The sequence below is a fragment of the Rhinolophus sinicus genome, linkage group LG04, assembly GCF_036562045.2.
Source record: "Rhinolophus sinicus isolate RSC01 linkage group LG04, ASM3656204v1, whole genome shotgun sequence".
Lineage (NCBI taxonomy): Eukaryota > Metazoa > Chordata > Mammalia > Chiroptera > Rhinolophidae > Rhinolophus > Rhinolophus sinicus.
The window spans coordinates 76,280,674-76,303,125 of NC_133754.1; the positions used below are offsets into that span (position 1 = coordinate 76,280,674).

Genomic DNA, 22,452 nt, shown 5'->3' on the forward strand with positions numbered 1-22,452 from the left:
GCACATTGGCATACACATTATCTGTCCTGCATTACTACCACCTCACCGCTATTAGGGGCATAAAAATCATCAAAGTAGTTTCATCTAAAGTTTTCCGTAAACATTTGTCTGCACAGCACTGAGATAGCCACTATTGTGCTGTCCTTAAAGGACACTCGAGTGCATAGCACGTGTAGGACTCAGCACCTGTTGTGTCTAAGTCTGGACGTACATAATGTACATTAAAAAGTCCCAGGAGACACTAGATAATACATTCCCTTTACATATGGTCACCAAGTCCTGTAGTTTTAAGAATTTGAAGGAACTGCAAATAGTTGGAGTCTTTTGTATTTTGAGGGAATGTTCTGATAAGATCAGCGTTTCAGGAACTCCTGCATGGACTTAGCTTTCCCCTTATGATAATTCTTTAATCTTTCGAAAAGGTAAATCAGATTTAGGAAGTGAACCTTTGATACATGTGTGTATTTACCGTTTGCTGCCTCACTAGGCAGCAATCATTAAGTACAGTTCTGTAAATCCTATTACTGAGGTGACTTCTTCCAGTATAGCAGCTGTAGTTGTTACCATAGCTACTGACTCTCACTCCATCCCCTCTGCCGGCCTCAGGGACGGGCTGCTGACAGCTTTGGAACTTTACTTCCTTGGCTTCCTGTCTCCTCTCATTCCTTAGAGAAATGATTCCATTGGATTCTTTTTCCGTTAGACGGTGTGTCAATTAGGATGAGGTTCTGTGAGAATAAGAGAAACTCGGCTCCTGCATGTTAAATAAGATAGAAGTGTTCTTTCCATCCTATAAAGGAGGAATGGAGCAGGCAGCTCGGGGCTCATATGGCAGCTTCAGGGTACTGTCAGGGACCCAGGCTGCTCCTCCATGCTAAAGCGTGCTTTTCATCTTGAGAGGTCACTTTATGTTTCTAGTGGCTGTTGAAGCTCTGGCCTTCATGTTCTAGTGGCAAGCCTGAAAAGGGGAGGAGGCCGAAGGGAAAAGGGGGCTCCTTTGAGCTGAGTCTGTTCACTGAGCACCATTCTCAGAAATCTCACACAGTACTTCTGCTTATAACCTGTGGCTGGAGTTTAGTCATATGGATAAATCCAGCTGCAAGGATGAGTGGGAAATACAGCCTTTTATTTTGAATAGCAGTGTGCCCAACTGGGAAGGGAAAGAGGGAGGAAAAGCAGATGGATATTGTGGTAAATTACTAGGTCTCTGCCACAGATAATTCAGGAGGAATAGTCTATCTGTATCCATGAAGCCTCAGTTGCTCGTAAATAGTGACCACTGTTTTGCAGAAGTAGTATCTGTGGATAAGTGATCGATGCAGGTACCTCAGTAGGCAGCCATTTGAACATCCTCAGAGAAGCTCAGAGATTATTTTTATGTCATATGAGCACATTCACAGTAACTGTTTGCTCTTTACTAAAATGATTTTAGTTATAGGAATTTAAATAAAACAAAGTTTAAAATAAAACCACAAAAAAATCCACCCCATATACTTAACAGAATCTTAGGAAATAGACTAAAGAAAAACTGAGAAATCCAAAACACATAATAAAAGGCTGTAAAAATAATTAATGGCTTCTTAGAAACACTTTAAGTATGATTGCTTAGTATAATCCCCCAAATAAGCTTTTGTTCATTTTCAGGGAGGTTGAGGAATTCCAGCACCAAGTTCTATTCTATTTCCTGTCTCTTTGCATAGGTTTATTAATACAGATCTTTCAAGGTAACTTTCCCTGATATTTTACACCATGTGCTTTTTTAAAAGAGAAGTAGGCCCATATTTCCTTGTTTCACAAATAGAGCTGGCTGTATAATTTTTAAAAACAGGCTTATTGAGGCATAATTTACATATTTACAAACATGTAAATTTTTACTCATTTAAAAATTTGATCATTTACGAACTCACCCATTGTAAATGTACAACTCAGTGATTTTTAGTAAATGTACAGAGTTAGAACTATCACAATCCTGTTTTAGAACATTTCTGTCTGCTTTCTGTCTCTATGTTTGTTTTTTCTAGACATTTTCTATAAATGGATTCATGCACTATATTTTGTGTCTAGTTTCTTTCACTTAGCATGTTTTCTAGGTTCATCCATGTTGTAGCATGTATCAGGAATTAATTCCTTTTAATTGCCAAATAGTATTCCATTATATGGGTGTACCATATTTTGTTTATTCATTTCTCAGTTTATGGACATTAGAATGTTTCCAGTTTTTGACTGTTATGGATAATGGTCCCCTATGAACACTTGTGTACATGTCTTTGTGTGGACATGCTATTCATTTCTCTGACAGATTCCTAGCAGTGGGATTGTTGGATTATATTGTAAGTTTGTGTTTAACTTTTTAAGAAATTGACACACTGTATTCCAAAGTTGTATACTATTTTATATTCCCCCTAACCATGCATGAAGGTTTCAGTTTCTCAGTTTCCTCACCAACACTTGTTACTGTGTATCTTTTATTAAGCCATCTTAGTGGGTACCTAGTTGAATTTCATCATGGTTTTAATTTGCATTCCACTAATGACTGATTTTGAACATCTTTTCATGTGTTTATTAGACAGACATAGGTCTATCTTCTTAGGATAAATGTCTATTCAGATATTTTGGTCATTTAAAAAAATCCGGTCAATTGTCAACACTTTCTATACATTGGTCATTATAAATGCTCTCTATATATCCTGATACAAGTCCTTTATCAGACATAGGATTTATACATATTTTATCCCAATCTGTGACTTGTATTTTTATTTTCTTAATGGTGTCTTGTAAAGTGCAAAAGTTTTAAATTTTGGTGTAGTCCACTTCTCAATTTTTTTGTGTGTGGCTTGTGCTTTTGGTGTTGAATTATGAGATTTTGAGCAAGTTGTCTAACTGCTTCAAGCCTCAGGTCCTTTGTCTCTAAAATTGGAATAACGACTCTTACTTCAAAGGTAACTATGATTTAAATCTGATTTCCCTGTTTCTGTTTAGAAAAGAGGAGACTGCAGGTTCAAAGAAATGCTGTTTTTGGTACTTGTGGCTTGCTTGCTAGGGTGGAGGGGCCGTGGTGTGTGTAGAAGCTACTGAGTATATCTGCTAATCAATTTTGCTTTCATCTTCTGATTCAAGAAATCAACCTCACAGATGGAAGGGAATAAGCAGGATAGGTAAGAGGAACCAAAATATATATGAGGGTTAAAGAGTGGACGAAGTTGAATGGGAAGGTTGAGGGATAGGAAAGAAGGATTGTGAAGGGGCTTGAGGAAACTTTTGATAGATATTGTAATAATCTTGATTGTGACGAAGGAATTATGTGCTGTTCGTTGTATATCAATTATCTCAATAAAGTTGTTTTGTAAAAAGAATGTTCACACCCATTAGGATGGTTATTTTTAAAAAAACACAGAAAATTACAAGCGTTGGCGAGGATGTGGACAAATTGGAGCTCTTGTGCATTGCTGGTGGGAATGTAAAATGGTGCAGCCCCTGTGGAAAACCATTTGGCAGTTCCTCACAATGTTGAATATGGAATTAACATATGATATAGTAATTCCACTTTTAGTATATACGCAAAAGAATTGAAAGTAGCGACGCAAACAGATATTTATACATCAGTGTTCATAGCTGCATTATTCACAATAGCCAAAGATGGAAACAACCCAAATATTCATCAACAGATGAATTAATAAATAAATATGGTATATACATACAATGGATTATTCACCCATAAAAAGGAATGAAATTCTGATACATGATGCAACATGGATGAACCTTAAAGACATTATGCTGTGTGAAATAAGCCAGAAACAAAAGAACAAGTATTGTATGATTCCACTTATATGAGGTGTCTGGGATAGGCAAGTCATAGAAAGTAGAATAGAGATTACCAGGTTCTGGAGGAGAGGAGAATGGGAATTATTTTTTAATGGATACAGAATTCTGTTTGGGATGATGAGAATGTTCTGGAAATGGATAGTGGTGATGGCTGTATAACACCGTGAATATACTTTAAGCCAGTGAATTGTGTACTTTAAAATGGTTAAAATGGTAAATTTTGGTTATGTATATTTTACCACAATAAAAAATGCAAAAAAAGAATAGACAAGATGATATGTAATTTTAAGTGGTGATAACAATGAAAATGTATAATGAGAAGTTAACAAAGCAGCCCCAGGGATAAGTTCAGAAATAGGCAGATTCTGCTTCCCTCCTGGTTTCGTGATACCTATCAGTTATTAAAAGTTTATTCTCCCATTTCTTCTCTCCCTCATCTTCAGGCATGTAGATGGGGGCATGGAGAGATGTAAAGTGGAAAATAAATTGAGTGCAGTTAGCTCAGGGAAGACAAGACTTGGGGGATACCATGACAGCTGTGTTAAAATATTTACATGGCTGTTGGGTAGAGGGAAAAGGAAGCTGTTCTGTGAGCTCCAGACGACAGAAATAGGATTTCATGGGAAGCAGATATTTCCTGCCTCTAAAAGAGGAATAACATTAAAATAGATTGAAGAGTCCAGAAGTGGAGTCGCCTCCTTGGAATACTAGGATGGGCAAATAGAGGCTGGGCATGTTGCAGAGGGAATTGCTGCCTTAGATGGTAATTGGGCCACGTGGTCTTTGTCTCAGTGTCCCTCCCAGCAGGAAGAAGTAGGAACTTTCAGTAGGGAATCTGAAGAGTACTTAATGAAAGAACTATTTTCAGAGGTGTGGGCAAGATTGGGTTGTTGAGTGAGACACCCGAGAACTAGCAATGGGCAGGGCCTTACCATCAGGCCTTAAGTAGCAAAGGAAGCCCAGCGGAGCTGTAGAAGAAGAGTCATCAACAGCTGGAAAGGGGGACCACCTAATAGGAGCTGTCAGCCACTGGCAAAATCAGGATGCCAAAGCAGAGAAATAGCAGGGGTAGAATTTCCTCCCAGCCGTCCATCTCCTGCTGTTTTTCATTGGCAAACCCAGGTGGAAGCCAGAGGGCCCAGAAATTGAAGAAATGCAGATTTTAGGTAGAGATCAACATCCTGGGGCACTGACTAGGGCAGAGAGCAGTGTGTCTCTAAGGTTTCTTCCATCTCAGAGGTCTGTAAGCCTTGAGGCCATGATGCACTTGATTTCCAAAGCAAACAGCCTAATTCCCACCCTCCCCCAACTTGAAAGGAGCAAAAGACCCAAAGATTACACCTGATACTGTATGAATGACCAGTATGTTCTGTGAAGGTAGAGAGGTGCTTGGGTTATCTGGCAATATGCATGGGGTCAGGGACACATCCTTGAAAGCTGACAGGTGGGAAAGAAGCCATCAGTTAGTCAACATGCATTAATTGAGCACCTACTGTATGCTAGGCACTGTTCTAAGTGCTGTAGCTCCCATAGTGAGTAAGGCAGAAATTCCTCTCTTCTTACATAGTAGAAGTAGGAGGCAGACAATAAGCACATAGGTAAATATTCAAGTGCTAGCACACAATATAGTAAATTGGTTAGATCATGAACTGCACCATTTCCTAGTTGTGTGACCTTTGTTAAGTTACTTGACTTCTCTGTGTCCCAGCTCCATGTTTATAAATGGGAATTAATGATTGTACCTGGCCAGTAGAGTTATGAGGATATAGCTAGTTACTGTATGTCCAGTCAAGCCTAGGTCAGTGATTAGCACATAGAAGTGCTATGTGAGTTTGCTGTTACTATTATTATGAGCCACTATTAAGTGCTAGGAAAGAGAAACAAGCAGAAAATGCAGAGAAACAAGAGTGGTGGTTATGAGCATGACGGCAGCCAGAAGATGCAGAAGGGCTGATGGTCAGAATCGCTGACATCGCTGAAGAGCCAGAGGTTCTGGGAAAGGGAAGGAAGCAGCCACCTGTGCCCTCACAGAGCGCCGAGTCTTCAGGGACAAGTTCAGCAACACTGTAGAAAGGAGTATTGGGGCCTATTTCATGATAAGCACGAAGCTGAGTAAATTAGAATCCATTTTGTCATAGGGGTTCTAGTAAATTTTAGTCATTTAAAGAAAAAAGGCAGAAGCAAAAGGTGCTAAAAGAGGCACAGCATAGCATCTAAGACCTCAGGCTCTGGAAACAGACTGGCACAAGTTCAAATCTAGCTTTTTGGATTTGACCTCGGACATTTAATATTATATAACCTAGGACAAGTTACTCAACATTGTTGATGACCCGTTTCCTCTCTTGGAAAATGAGAAGAATAATACATAATACCTACCTCACGGGTTATTTTGAATCTGAAGTGAAATCACTGAGGCTAATTAGCACAATGCCTAGAACATTCTAAGGCACCAGCACATGTATTTGCTGTTGCTCACGGTTATTACAGAAAGCGAGGATGAGTACCTGTGCATCACTTGAAAAGAGTGAGCACAGTAGAATGTTGACGCCTTTTTGTTGGGAGCTGCTCTGTGAGATTTCAGGGCTTACAGAGAGGACACTTCTGAGTTTCTTGGCCAGCGCTCCGCCACCCTGAGCACTGGCACCCGTTGCCGCACTCACTGAGCCAGAGCAGCTGCTCCTGTTCTACGCCAGCGATTACCAACAAAAAGACCTCCCAACGCTCAGTGAGGAAGCAAAATATTTTAGTGACAAAATTCAGCACTTGAGCTGTGTTTATTTTTGAATCATTATTTTGATATTTCTGCCTTGGTAGTTTCCAATGAACCCAACTTCATAGATTAAAAGAATAAGACAATCATGGAGATTCTTCTCCTCTTCTCCCCTCCACAGAACATTTTGAGATTGAAGTACTTCAACTCTGAACTTTTCAAAGAAACTACTCATTTGTAAATTACTTACAGAGCACAAATTAACACATGAACGTCAGGCTTTGTTTGTCTTTAATAACATATTCTATCTTCTTGTACCAGAAATAATAATCTGCTCTTTTCCTAGGTAGGTGTTTTTTAATAAAACCCATTGGAATCGATCTTTACTTTTACTCCTTCTATTCTCTCTCTGTTATTAAAATAAAGAGTTTTCATTAATCTGGAATAATGGGAAAGAAGGCTCATCTATTCCTTATGGGGAAAAATTTAAATGTGCAGCTTTTACTACTTCAACTATAGCACTATCTGTATTACAAATGAAAACCTCTAACTAGGTATAAAGTGCTTTTAAAATTCCTATTCAAAGTAGGCATACTTTACATTGCAGTGTGCCACAAACAAAAGGAAGTTTAACATATGAAAATTAATTACAGATTTAGAAGTTGAAAATATAAGTAAGGAATTCATAATTTTATGAAGCTTTGGTTTATAATTGTTACCATTTTAGACTGACTATCCCTTTACTCTGAGGTAGGTTCAGGAAAGTTTATAAAGAGAGCAATTATTTTGAAATTTTTATTCTTTAGACAGTTTGGTAGTTAGTGTCCAAACTACCTACAACTTTCAAAATAGTGGAGAATAAATTAATGATACTCAGCAACATAGAAAAGTCCTCTATATTTTTCTTTCTCTCCCTTAGAACTTACTAGTTAAGTTAGTGCTTGGGTGCTAATCTATTACATTTTAGAGACCAAGAACAACTGAATATGTAAAATAAAATATTGCTGTTATATTTTGAAGACATTTCCTTTGGTTTTTCTTTTTTCTTTTTTTCCCTTCCCTCCACCTCCTTTTGGGGAATGCTTACCTCTTTGTAGTTCAAGAGAGGGTTCTAATTCTCCTCCAGAGGCAGCTATGTATTACGAAATGCACCCTCTCCCAAGTCAAGCCATTTGCTTAGCATCCCTTACCAATTCAGTAGGATGATTCTCCTCCAGGGACCTGTGGCTGTCACACATCTCGTTTGCAAAGTAAGTGGGTCTTCCTCCTTAAGCAGAACTCACTGGCATGAGATTGCCGGCTTCAGTGTGTGCGGCTTCGTGTCTGAATCCCCCACACTGAGTTCTTGTGCTCTCTTTCTCCAAAGGTCATGTCTGACACGGCGTCCCCACTGTGTTGGGTCAGCAGGAACACAGGATGACCATTTTTGTTTATCATTATTTGCCTTAGAGAAAATAATATCACTATTAATTTCACCCTTCGGTTTCTCCTACAAACTGCGAGTTGTTGCACGTAAGAATAATTATTTGTTTTCATGCCTTAGATCAGGGGTGTCCAAACTTTTTTCAACGTTTGTCACCAAGGGCCATATGTGGTAAAATACACAAACAACCAGGCCACTCACTCAAGGTGAAGTACGTATTGTCTCACCTGGTTTATTTAAGTAAACTAAATATATTTTTGGAATTTGCTGCGGGCCAATAAAAAATGGATCGCGGCTGCAGTTGGCCCGTGGGCCGCAGTTTGGACACCCCTGCCTTAGACCTATGTAAAAGGTAAAGATGGATTCTCTGCTTCTCAATTTGGGCAGGGCACTATTAAATAATGAACACGGTACAGGGAATGGCTAATCTCCTTATTTCTTCCAGTGGTCACATTGAGTCTAAGATCAAGCATCCATTAGACCTTTTTTATTTTTTGTACTTTTGTGGGTTTCCATTGAACTCCAGAAGTGCTGTGCCTGCTTTTAAAAATTAAATGAATTTAAAAATTAAATGAAATTAACTAAACCGGGAAAGAAAAAGAACCTGCATTTTCTGGAGTTTCCCCAAAGGCTTTTTATCTGTTTAGACGAAGCAGGGATTTTTCACATATTGACATAAGCATTCATTTGCTAATTTGTTGGACATTAAACTGCGTGGAGCCCTCCCCAGAATCTTGAATGAAGCTGGAATCCTTGGGTCCTTGGGGCTGCTCCAGTCCTGCAGCGCTCCCTGCTCACATATGGTTTTCCCCCTCTATTTCCTTAGATAAAGTCAGTGCTGATCGCCTTTAGGGAAGAATGAGTTAAATGGACCAATATTCTAGGCCTGGATCTAAAATACCCGGCCTTTTCAGAGGCGCCTTAGCACCTGCAGCAGCAAGGTCATTTGCACATACATAAATAAATAAATTAACAATGAATAAATAATTTAATCCCGGCCACACAATGCCACCTTGCAGATTTGATCCTTTGCAGCTCCCAGTGAATTTGCCCATTTCTAATTCTTTTTGATAAAGTCCTCAGATACTTGCTGACTGTCAGGCTCATTTTCTTATTGTTTTCGCTTGATTAGTTCTGTATGACCTAAGGTCGCCCTTAAAATCCACATCTCTCACGAAGACTCGAAAGGCCTTCTTTTCAGCATCCCCCCCCCCAAAAAAAAAAAGGATGGAAAGTGCCTGCTGTTTCTTCACACAAACGCCTGTAAGATTTTTCCTCACCAGCCTCCTGAAGCAGCCCTTCATTTGCCCAAGTGCAAAAATAACTCATTAAGAGATACCATGTTTTCTCAGCCTCTTTATTCAGTGCACTTGGGCGTGCTTGTGTCAGGTCTCCTAGGTCCTAGAGGAACTGGCCACCTCCCCCTTAACCCTGTTAGCTGGCCCTGGCACCAGGTCACAGAGACTGCCCACCCACTTGGTTGTCCCAGGCTGTTTGTTTCATGGTCTTTAGGAAAAGATGCTGGACCTTTATTTGGGGGAGATGAGAGGGGAGTGCTTTTCTCTTTTCTCTTTAAGCTGGCTGGGAAGTTGCTGCCAGCTCCTCATTTTCAGGCTGCACATTCAGTTTAGGCTGTAGGCCCAGAAGCAGAAGTTCTTTTTATTCTCAATCTCTGTGATCCCCACCTCTGGGCGGGCGGGGCCTTAACCTCAGGTAGCCCAGGCCTCCTCAACTGGATCACCACTCCTCGCTCACTGGTCATTCTCTCCCTGCCAAGTCAGTTCTTTGAAGGGGAGGGGAAAGTGAGACCCCGTGTTGGCTGCCTATAATAGCTACTTAATGGGAGCCAAATTCCTCACTTCCATTTTTATTGAAAATTTCACAAAGACTTTAAATCAATCATTCAGTATCCTTCAACAGTTCTGATAAAGCTTTCCATGATTTCTGGCTGTCAGGTGTTTGTATTTTCAAAAAGATTTTCTTTATAATTTGTTTCTCCTTCCTTGTTCTGGACCATCACAGAAAAGCTTGCTATATTATATGGAGTCTTACAATTGTTAACTTTTTAATAACTGTCTCTTCAGTACGTAAAGGAGATCTTAGTGAAAATTGTAGTACCATAGGAAAGTTTGAAAAAGTAGGTTCCACAATTGACATGGCAATCTACAGCATGATTAAGTTTTAGAATCTCATTATGTATTTCATTTTATGTGATACAGTTTTAAGAGTGTATCTTATATTTGGGTGCATTTCAGCAGTTTTCCAGAAAGACGGAGTACCTAGGCTGCACTGTCAAAGCCAAAGAATTTGGTTCCATCTTCTGAATCCTAAAAAGGCGAATAGTCTTGACTTCCATTTGAGGTCAAGATACCTTGTCGGTGAAAGCCCTTGGGTCAGGAAGTGCCAGCAGATCACGCTGACGTGTGCAATGCACAGTTGTCTCTGACGATAAAGAGCACCCTCCAGCCCATCAATGCTAAACATTGATTCCTGTCTCCCCAGCTAAGGTTCAAAGGACAACATGGCAAGTTGTACCCAGGTCACTTGTTATTTCTCTCAAATAGGACATGCTTTTCTGTTCATATCTGTTACACCACTGCTGTCCTCACTGGGGGTGACTTCTTATCCTAACCCTAAAATTCAGTATGTAGCTCTTGGTTCCCCTCACTCTTTCCATGAGTAAGGGCTATGTTTCATATATTCTTTCACTATTCTGTGGCTTACAGCCCCATTTAAAAATATAATACCATTTAAGCTGTTCCCAAAGAAAATTTCGCTATTTACAAAACATCTCTAGAAAATTTAAGCATGATAGTTTTTAAGCCATCTGGCACATGAAAAAGATGATTAAGGGGAACAGTGATGGGGTCTTGGGCACCCAGGAACACACTGGGCTGTTGGGTACGGAAGGATAGTCTGAGAGTTGGGTTTGTAGGTCTGGATTAAGCATTAGTTTGTATCGTCCTTTATTATAAAATTGATTTTGGCCATTTGCACCTCTTATTAGAAGACCTTCCATTATTATTATTTGCTCTTTTTCTCCTTGTTTGGGTTTCTCCTTAGTACTGTTCAGTTTATACTTAATGCAATGTTTTTTAGAGGGGGAGGGTATCTCATAATAGCTGCCTTAAAAACCTCATGAGCTCCCCCTGCTGTTTTGCAGTTGACAGTACAGGCCTTATTCAATTTTAATTCCCAAGAGCATACAAGTAAAAGAATTAGAGACTCCCTTTAGGTTTGCTTGATCTAAGAAGCAGATGAATACTTGTTAATTTTCTCCCACATGTTTACAAAATCAGGAAGGAAAGGAAGACTCCTTTTAGCATTTTATCTGGGCTATCACTTAAGCTAGTGCAAGAGGGCTGTAACCCTCATTTCATGTAAGAAGCATGTCTATACCACTTTGGAAAACTTGCCAATGAAGAATGAAAAAATATGTCATGAAATTACATTAGATCTGAAATGAATTGATTAAAGCCTGGGCAATGAGTTTTTAGTCATTTTGTTTTGATTTGAAAAAAATAATATGCTTTAAAAATGATTATTGACGTAGTTTCTGTTGTGTTTAATTTTTCCCCAACATTTCTTGAAACTTTACATATGGTTTGATTTAAATTATGTGTCTTAATTTTCATGCTAAAGGTAATTAAATTTCACATGGAAACCACACTTATTAATCAGTATTTTTCCCAACTTCCCAAGTTAGTAAGGTACCATAATACATCGCAAATTAAAAACCTCAGAAGATGTACATTACACACATATTACAAACACACATATTGGAACAAGGACCAGTCATCAGCTCCAGTCCGGGCACTGGGGAAAGGCTGGTGAGCAAAACTGAGATTTCTGCCTTTGCGTAACTTATTGTCTCTTAGGGTATACATTTATGAAATAAAACATTCAGATGAATATATAATTATAAATTATTTGTTGGATATGACACCAAAAGCACAGACAACAAAAGAAAAACTAGGTAAATTGGACTTCACCAAAATTTAAAACTTTTGTACCTGAAAGGACACTTCAACAGAGTGAAAAGATGACCCAAGGAATGGGGAAATATATTTACAAATCGTATATCTGATAAAAGGTTAATACCCAGAAAAAATAAAGAACACCTATAATTCAACAGCAACAACAACAAAAAAAACACCCAAACAACCCAGTTTAAAAATGGGCAAAGAACTTAAATAGACATTTCTCCAAAGATGCACAAATATATAAAAATAAACACAGGAAAAGATGCTCAACATCACTAATCATTAGAGAAATGCAAATTAAAACCACAGTGAGACATTACTTCACACACATTAGGATAATTATTATTATTATTTTTTTAAAACTGAAAGTAAGTACTGGTGAGAATGTGGAGAAATTGGAAGCTTTGTGCATTGGGGAATGTAAAACGATGCAGCTGCCATGGAAAACAGTATGTGATTCCTCATAAAATTAAAAATTGAATTACCATATGATCCAGCAGTTCCACTTCTGGGTGTATGCCTAAAATAACTGAAAGCAGGGACTTGAACAGATACTTGTAACCCAAGTTCATAGCAACATTTTCCACACAAGCCAAAAGGTGGAAGCAACCTAAGTATCCATCAACAGATGAATGGATAAACAAACTGTGGCATGTACACACAATGGAATACCATGCAGCCTTAAAAAGGAAGGAAATTCTGACACATGCTATAATATGGATAAAACTTGAAGATATTATTCTAGGTGAAATAAGCCAGATACAAAAGGACAAATATTGACTAATTCCATAAGATACCTAGAATAGTCAAATTCATAGAGACAGAACGTAGAATGATGGTTGCCAGTGGGAAAGGGGAGGGAAGATTGGGGAACTTTGGTTTAGTGGGTACAGACTTTCAGTAAGGGGCGATGAAAAAGTTATGGAGATAGTTGGTGATAGCTGTACAGCAATACAAATGTACTGACAGCCACAGAACTACATACTTTAAGATGTAACTTTATGTTATGTCTATTTTACCACAATTTAAAATAATTATGATAAATAACTTGAAGGGAGATAAAACAACAAGTTTCTCTCACCAGATATTTAGTGTGTAAGTGAAGGAGAATCTAATTCAGGTCGGTAGGCCTGGAAGGTTTTGCTGAAACCTGACAATGAAAGAGTGAAGAGTGGAGTGGGGAAGAATGTTTGAAGGCCCCACGCTGAGGACACGAGCCCTGAGGGAAGAGTAGGGCGTTTGGTGCATAGAGACCCAGGTGGCGAACAGGAGGCAGTGAGGTTGGAGGGGTTGGTGAGAGTCCGGGACACAGTCTTGCTGATTGTGGTGAGGGGTTTGGATTTTACTGCAATGATGAGAGGTTATTGAAGAAATTAGGGGAGGAGGAAAATACAATCTGAATTCCATTTGAACAAGCCACGCAGACTGTTGTATGGAAATAGATTTTGAAGAGCCAGAAGCGTAGCCTGGAACTCCAGTTAGGAAACTGGGACAGTATTGCAGGTGAGAAACCGTGGCTTGGACTCTGAAAGTGTCAAACGGCATGGAGAACAGTGGAGCTAAGATTTCGGTGATGGATTGTATGTACAGGTAACGGAGAGGAAAGTGCCAAGGGTGACCCCCTAGTTAAATGGTGTGTCATTGCCATGGTAGGAATAAATAGCCGTGTGACTCCATCTGATCTCAAAAATAGGATCTACTATTTCACCTCAGGAAAAATGAATTGCTAAGATATTTTTAATTCTTCAAGAAATAATGCTCCATAAATTTTGATTACTAGAATGGCCATTCTAAGCTATCCATTACCACGATCTAAATTTCTGATCATAGGCTAGGATGACGACACTGATGAGTCCTTATTGTGTCGTTTTAAACGCCTTTGGGGCAAAACTGCATTCAGAAGATGAAAGGTGACAAAGGTACATTTCAGTTTAAATGAGGTCACTGGAACAGTGTAAACTTTAAAGTCAATACGTTTTCTTCAGTATGACTGAGAATAATATTTGGGAAACGAATGGGGAAGAGGCTGGTGTATTTGAGTGGAGGAGGAGAGAATGTCCCTTCTTCATCCCATGAAGCTTTGTAGGTGAGGTGTCAGTGAATAAACTGGACTGGAAACTCCCAGCTCAGTGGGCCAGGGGAGCTTCTGCCTGAAGCTGAGGTAGGAGTCAGTTCTCTCGTGTCAGAGGAAATGTTTAGCTCAATGAGCTTTTAGAGCCAAAAGGAGGGTATGTGCAGACGCAGTGAGCCCCTCTGACTGATGGCGGAGAGCAGGATGTAACCAAGACCAGAGCAGACAGACCGAGCTGGGCACATCCGTGCCGTGGCTATCGCTATCGGTGAAATGCAAGCCTTAGTAACAGTTCATTCCAGTTTTGTTTTTGTAAGTGCTTAGTTTTGTCAAAGGGATCCAACCTGAGTTTGATCTGGCCTCTGGATCCAGCTGCAAGATACAGAAGCAAGAAGAACATATTGAGTTGCATGAGTGCCACCAGCAAAATCCAGCCTTTGTGCAACTACAGATCAAATAGCCTGGATTTCCAACATATAAAGTATTAAGAAAATAAAAGAGATGGATGGGGAGAAACTACGTATAGATTAAAAGAAATTTAAAAGACATATCACATATTTTTAAATAAGCAAGACAAAAACTAAATTGTCCAAGATTCACGTTTGGGTGATAGACCTATTTTTTAAAAATCCAAAGAAGTGATTATTATAAAAGTCAGGATAGTGGTTACTTGATGGGGGAGGAAGGGATTGGGATTGGGGTGAAGCTACATGGAGATGGCAAAATTCTACTTCTTGATCTTTGCGGCTCTTACAGGGATGTCTGCCTTAACTCATTAAACTAATATTTGTTTACATGGTTTTCTGTATCTTTGTTTAATTTTACAATAAAAAGATTTCTAAAAAGGCTTTAGTTCTTACTGGGCATTTTATTATCTTTAGTCTCTTCTCTAATGTTCACAATCCCGTCACCATAATTTAGCAGAGCAGTTGGGCCATGTTTGCATCAGACCTTTATTCTGATACATACATAATATACATTACCGAGTCATTGTTATTCATTTCTGTGTCAGGCATTGCCTTCGTCAAGATTAATTTCAGTGCCTGCCTACAAACCACTCATCTGTGGTTGGATCTTTGGGTTGCTTCCACTGTAGAGAATACTTGTCATTTGTTAAGTTTGGAAATTAGTGCCTGTTTAATAAAGATGCTGCTGTTTTAATTTAATGATATATTTTAATAGGAATAGTAAGAGACTCCATTTCATGTGGCTTTATTCAATTTAACAAGAAAAGAGCCTAATCTTAGAGCTTAAGCTGCTCTAAGGAAGTCCTACAGTTTGTTATTTCCAGACATTTCTTGCACTCTTTGCTAGCCTCTGCTAAGCTCAGGTGCCAGACTACTCCCCTTTTTAAAAGCTCAGGAGTAAGTGAGCAGTCAAAATTAATGCAGAATTATGAAACTCAGATACACTGATACTGGGCTTCAACTCTTTGTCGGGAAATTCAAGGTAAATGTTACAAACACCAGGCCCTCGTCTCCAGTCCTGCTCCTCTCCCCACTGAAACCAGAGCGATTTGTCCAAAAGGCACATCTCATCAAATCTTAAAACAGTTCACTGGCCATACGGACAACCATGAATCTCACAAAAATTCCTTCCTCTTTCATGCTTCTGAGCCTTTGCACAAATGTTCTCTACCTGAAATTCTTTTTTCCTTCCTCTTATTCCCCAGTTCACCTAGTTAATTCCAACACTTCCTTCAGGCATCAGCTGAAGTGTTACTTTCTGTGCCTCATTTGGACCCATTGGGAGCCTCTGCTCTAGATTCCCCCGCCCCGTTACCAGTACCCAGAATGTTCCTGTTTAGCAGTTATCGTACTTGAATAACTGCTTACCTAATTTCTTCCCCATCAGATTGTATGACTGCTATCAGGACATCACTTGTCTTACTCCCCATTTCCTCAGTTCCTGGCATGTACTTAACAGGTATTTGTCAGATGAAGAATGGATTTTGCACAGGTAACACGCTGATGTGCCCAATGATATTGTGAAATGGGGGTATTAGAGAAAGCTTTCCGAAAGACCTGGTGGCTACATCTTACAGGGAAAGCTGGAATTTGCCAGGTAAAGACGGGAGGTGAGGAGGTTTTGATGATGGTGGAAGGAATTTCTAGAAGAAAGAGGAAAGAGCATATGCAAAGGCAGGGGAGAGCTTGGCAAGTTTAGGAAATTACAAGTATTTTGGAAGAAAAAACTGTAAGGGGTCAAAATAGGCAAGTTACTTAGACCCAGTGACCCTCACTACTTAGAAAGACTTAGTGTTGTTCAGAGAGCTGTGATACAGCATCACACGTCCTGAAATACATGCCGCTCTGCTTAAGAGACTCAGCATCATATAGTTTCTGATTCCTCGTCTCTCCTAGGTGGAGTATTTATGGGATCATCTCAGAAAAAAATTTCAAGACTCGATCCCTTTCCCACTGGATTCATCAGCAGGGGAGACTTTCAGGTGATTTTGACTGGCCTGTGCAACCACTGGGATGAAGATGAATGTGAAATGCTGGGAAGGACGTGTGACGCTGAAGGAGATGGAAAGTGAGTCAGAGCGAGAGGGTAGAAAAATGAGACGTATGTTTGTATTTACTCATACATGGACCATTTTTCAAAAAAAGATAATTTAAAAGTTACTCAGTTTATGTGTATGCATGGACTGTCTTTTAAAACTGGCACATTAAAAACCGGTCTTAGTGATTGTTTCCTAGGAGGGCACTGGATGGCTGGGGGCAGAGGTGGCAGCGAGACTTTTCCCTGGGGACCCTTTTGTACTTCTAACATTTTATACCATATAAACCTATTAGCTATTTAAAACTTACGTAAAAATTAATGTGTCCAAAACAGGTTTTAAGGAAACATATCCAAAATGCTAATCCTTATATCTGGATGGTAAGATTGTAGGTGTGTTTGTATCCTCTTTACGCTTTCCATTGTGTTCCTAACTTTCTACAATGAGCCTATATTGCTTTTATAATTAGTTTTTAAAAGCGATGTTATTTTTTTAAACCTGGAATTTGAAGACTGTACAATGGGACCTCCAGCTGTCCGGTTCTGAGGTCCTGGAGGACCACAGCTTTACAAACCACGGTATTCTAAGAGTGTGAAAATGTTCCTGATCGTGGCAGCTTTTGCATAGAAAGGGCACCGCCCTGGGAAGCAAACAAGCTGTGGTTCAAATCCCAGCTCTGCCACAAAACAGCAGGTAACTTTGATCTATGAGTTAGCCCTCATCAGAAAACTTCCGACAGAAGGTGAGGTTACTTCCGACAGAGGCTATTGTGGGGACTAAATGGAGTTATTGTGTGTGGAAGTGCCTAATGCTGCGCCAGGTCAGGGGAGACGACAGGGAGTACCTTTGGGGGATTTAGCTCCCTCTTAATTTCCATCCGCTGGACAACGTGTGTTTGCAGCCGTAAGACAAATCCTCATCCCCCAGCCCTGTTCCAACCAGGAGGCTCTGAACTCTGACTGGTAGAACTTCTAGAGCTGTCCCTGGACCTGGTACCTAGCAAGTCTTAAAAAGAGATCTCTTTCTTTCTTTCATCCGTGCTTGATGTCTCCTCTGATGTGGAGAGGAAAACACTAAAACTATGACTGGTTCAAGAAGAAAAGAGGCAATGCATTGACAAACTTTTTTCAAAAGTTCAATATTGTAAATAAATAGGCCAGCAATTTCAAAAGAAATTGTTTTAGTCTATCTAGTAATCTCAGGCAGATTTCAGTCTAATAACTGAATTACTGGGTAGAGACCATCGGTAAGGCGCTGCTCTCTATGAACTCATTCCATCCTCCCATCAACCCTGTAGGATAACTGCGATCGTTCTGTTTCACTGACGGGAGCCGAAGCACACCTGTTAAATCGTGTTTAGGGTCATAGAAATAGAAAATGGCAGAGGCAGGATTCCAGCCCTAGCAAGTTTAGCTCCAGAACCTATGTTCTTAGTGATAATATTTAATGCTCCTAATAACGATATTGTTTGATTATAAAAGTCCAGAAAAACCACATAGACCAGAGCATAAAGTTCGTATGATGTGGCCAGTGTTTCGTACCTGGAATTTCTGAGGCCATTTCAGAGACAAATGTGTATGAATGGGTTCAGTGGTACTGCAGTTACGTGTTCCCCTTCGCCTGAGAATAAAGTCCAGCCTTTCTCTAGGGAAGAAGCAGCAGGTCTGAGTGTGCTGACCAGTTGCCTAAGGGAAAAAGCACTCTGAACTTTCTTTTGCCTCTGAAATACAGCGTTCGCGATAGTCTGGCATTGAAAGAGTGCTCTGTGCACCTGAGGAATGAAGGAAGTCAGTGTGGCCCACGCTGTGTTTGGGGTAGAGGCAAGCAGTGAGGCCTGAGACGTATGCGATTTGTGTTTTGGAAAAAAAAAATCACTCTGCCTGCTATGTTGAAAATGAATTAGAGGAAGCAAAAATGGAGGCTGGGAGAATTGGTGGGAAGCTGAAAGGGGGCTTTGGCAGCCTGGTCTGTGGCTGTGGCAGAAGAGGTAGAAATGAATGAATTAAAGAGATAGGAGGCAAGATCAACAAGACTTGATGACTGTTTGGATGTGGAGTTTAGGAGAAGGGAGAGAGACTGGTGAAGCAATAGTGGTGAGTACAGGGGCAACAGATTGTGAGTCTATCTGGGGTGAGGGTAGAGCCGGAAATCAGACCAAAGCGGTTTCCTTTCTCTTGCAATGGGATGGCTTTACCCAGTTAAGGGCCTCAAAAGAAACCTTCAGGATAAATGGGTCGTACCTTCTAAGAGAAAACAAAACAAAACAAAAGCTGGTGATCAGGGCATAAGGGGGGCAGGTAGAGATAGAAGGGGAGAAAGGAAGGGAGGGAATAGTTATGTTTTGATATATTTATTTGGGGAGGAAGAGTATGTCCAGTTATTTCCTCATCTGTAGCTCCAGCCTGAGTGGAAGACCCTACAGAGAGCTTTTAAGAAACTAGGTGTTGACAGTAGTGGCTACCTTTCCTTTCCAGAATTCAGATCAATTCTTAAGGTCTGCAAAGTCCTCCTTAATGAAGATGAGGGTTATCATGCACTGTCAGCTATGACCGGAACTGAGATGGAAAAATAGACTACAAATCTTTTTTGGAAGATGCTTACCAGCCACAGCAAATACCCCATCAGGTGCAGCAGAAATTCATCATACATTCTCTTTACCCGCATCACTTGGTTATTACCTACAAAACTGTCCTCATAGAAAGCCATTTGATGCTTTGTGGAATTACTGCTTCCTAAACGCCATCATCCAATCCAAAGCATATTCAGCTTTCCTGGTGTCTCTCTCTGTAATACATGATTGAAAAGATTTGAAAATGTCTCACTGGTAAATATTCTTTTCATACCAAGGAAACGGATGACAGAATCCTACTTATCTTTTCATTTTAATTTGTATGCTAAGAAATTCTTAGCTCAACTTCTTCCCTCGAAAATTAATAATACGTCAGTAAAATCCCCCCCTCCCCCCAGCCTCTCCTCACCACACATGCTGGGGCCATCAGCAGCGTAGGGTTCAGGGTCAGAATAATTATTATTCCGTTCTAATTTGACGGCATCCATGCTGCTCTTATCTTTTTGGCTGAGCCATCATGTAGTTCAGATGAGGTTCAAGTCTATATTCATGCCTACCTCTTTGCTGGACATCAGAGCGGGAAGAGTCTGTGGAATCAGGGAAACTTCAGGCTTTAACGGACTTATTGCTTCTGGCCAGAACATAAATTTGCAAATGACCCTCCCTCCACTCTGAGTTTTTCTAAAACAGCTTCTCCCCAGTGCCCAGAGTTGACTCCCCCCGACTCTCCCCCACCCCTCCAGTATTGCTGAGGCGGTATGGTGGCCTTTACGCTTGTGCCACATGCGTGGCAGACCCTACATCCAAAAAGTGCAGGGATGGGTTGTAACTTACAGTCCTAAAACGTGTGCGGTCTGCCCGTGCTCCCTTCTGGAGCAACTTTTTCCTTCACTAATTGCACTTTAGATTGTATTTACAAAGAGCAACAGGGCTAGGTCACAGATTTATATTCTAACATAAATATAAAACAGAAATCATGTTTATATAAAAATTAAATCCTGGTGTTAGTGGATATAAATGAAAGTTTGTGTGTGTGAAGGAGCTCTAATGATATACCTATAAAAAAACAATCGAGGAGGCTTACTTTTGTTTCATCAAAAGGGCTCCTAGAAATATGGTAGTCAGAAAGTTTCATCTTATTCATAAAACTTTAATATATTTTTATTGTCTCTTGCTTTTTAAGCTAAACATAATAAATGAGGCTAGTTGGGAATAGAGAAAGTGAAAAGTGCCCAAGTTCCCTCTTCTCTTGGGGTCCTTTTTCCTTGCACCCTTTCTTTATAGCTCAGCCCAGAGTTCCTGCTCCAAATTTCCCACCGTCATCTTTTATGATTTCAGTAACTTCCTGCTCTCTCCTACGGCCCACTTAGCACATAGCACTACCTGCTGCCTCTCTAATGCTTTGCTTCAGCTCTTCCCACCGTGTAGAGGGTTTGACGAAGATCGTAATGGGACAGATTTGCAAACCTTCATAATGATTGCAGTTTAACTTCCAAGCAAGCCAGAAGTCGTCGGGTCCCTCCAGCTCTAACCCAGCAATTCTTTTTAGTTTGGTGGCCCATCTGTCTAGCCATGTACACACGTGCGCACCCCAGCTGACACCGCGCACATGTGCAGCTACTCCTGGGCCTGCACTGCTTGATGCCCACAGGCAGTGTGTGTCTCTTCCTTCCCAGGTGCACACATACAGGCTCCCAGCTTCTGGGGTTTTAGGATATTCGATACATAGTCATTTTTTTCTCCTATCTGCTCAGAATCATTTGAGATGTAGGTGTCAGGTGGAAATAAAAATGTCTATTTTGCAACTGTTTGGGGGATGTGACTTCAATGTGCAGAGATAGCGGGCTTGCAGCATTTCACCTCGGAGTGAAACTTAACCTATAAAAAGCATAGGAAAAGCTGGAAGGAACTCTTCCATCTCTCCTGGTAGGGAATGGTCGCTTGCTTCCTGTAGGCAGGTTGGCACTCAGAGAGAAAGGGGCTAGGTGAGCATGCCTGGGTCTGCCTTCCAAACACGCCAGTAGGATCGCCGAGGAGTATGAGAGGGCTGCTAAGAGGTGTTAGGAGTTTCCCTCCACTCATCTGTCCCCACACGGGACACATGCACATAACGCAGGATAAGTTCTTAACACCAGGCCACAGGGACATGGGAAATCAGCTATCTGGAGCCCAGCAATCAGAAAAACAGAGAGAATGAGAACTGAAGGCCAAGTGAGAAAGGGCGTGAGTCAGGGCGCAGGATCCAGGGAGCTGCAGGTCTGCAGATGAGCTTTACCTACACCGAGGGCTGAGTCTGGAGCCAGGAGTGGAGCACACAGCTGATGAATAGATAAAAAGACTTGAATGGGGAAAAACTTGGGGGGAAATGCTGAGAAGAGCATAAAGCTGCCATAGAAAGTATATTTAAGGAATATGGAATTACTTACCCCATCTTTTAAAACAGAGTTTGCAATGGCAAAGATCTGTGTGTTAATAGGTATTAGCACGTGTAAGTGGAGAGAATGCGGGAATGGAGTACCAGCTGTTGCAAAGTAACATGAGGCCAATTTCTGTATATGAAAGAGTGGAGATATAGCATCCCAAAGTCATTAGAGGGGCTCTGCCTACCAGTCCTAACTTGGACTGGGGCTCACAGCCCCAAAATCAACCATGGGATGGAATTAAAGCTCCCTGTCCCCATTTGCCCTAAATGAATACTGCCTTGTTCCAGAACAAGCCTTGGGGTGTGAGAACAATCCCCAAGGTTTAAAAGTTTTTCATGATTTGCCTTTGCATTTTGTTTTTTAGTTTCAGGTGACCCCAAGGATCTGACTCTTTGGGAGAAGGGACGGAGGAATTGATAATTGCAGTAGCTAATATTTATTGAATGTTCACTGTGGCTCAGCCACTGTCTAGAGTGCTTTGAATGTACCAATTCATTTAATCCTCATAGCAACCCTACCAAGTATGTGTACTTTTTATCTCTCTCTGTTTTATAAATGAGGAAACAGAGATGGAGAGGCTTAGCAGTTTGCTCAAAGGCACATAGCTAGTACCCAGCGGAGCTGGAATGCAAATCCAGGTAGTCTGTCTCAAGAAGACATACTTTGAGCAACTAATGGGGCAGAAGAGAGGGTGGAATCAGCCCGGTCTTGGATCTTTCCCATGTGAAAGGACAGAGCTAGTTCTGAGTTCAAATCCAGGATTTGGGCTCTGCATTTAGCTGAGCCTGTATTGAATTGCCTCAACCCTGCAGGCCCGGCATCAACAACAAAGTAGATGTTTTAGGGAAAGGGTGGATCATTGCTCCATTTGACAGCTTTTTAGAATGTGTAGATCACTCAACAGATGTCTGGGTGGGTGTACAACTACTTTCTGGTCTCTGACGAAGC

At 40.6% G+C, this 22,452-nt stretch overlaps 1 long non-coding RNA gene across 1 annotated transcript in view; it reads left to right on the plus strand.

Moving 5' to 3' along the window:
- The window catches only part of LOC109449634 (uncharacterized), a 66,540-nt gene extending 49,941 nt beyond the window's left edge, over positions 1-16,599 (plus strand). The window contains exon 9 of the long non-coding RNA XR_012495548.1: positions 16,373-16,599. This is a non-coding gene — a long non-coding RNA (uncharacterized LOC109449634). The remainder of the gene's footprint in view (positions 1-16,372) is intronic.
- The last annotated feature ends 5,853 nt before the right edge of the window (positions 16,600-22,452 follow it).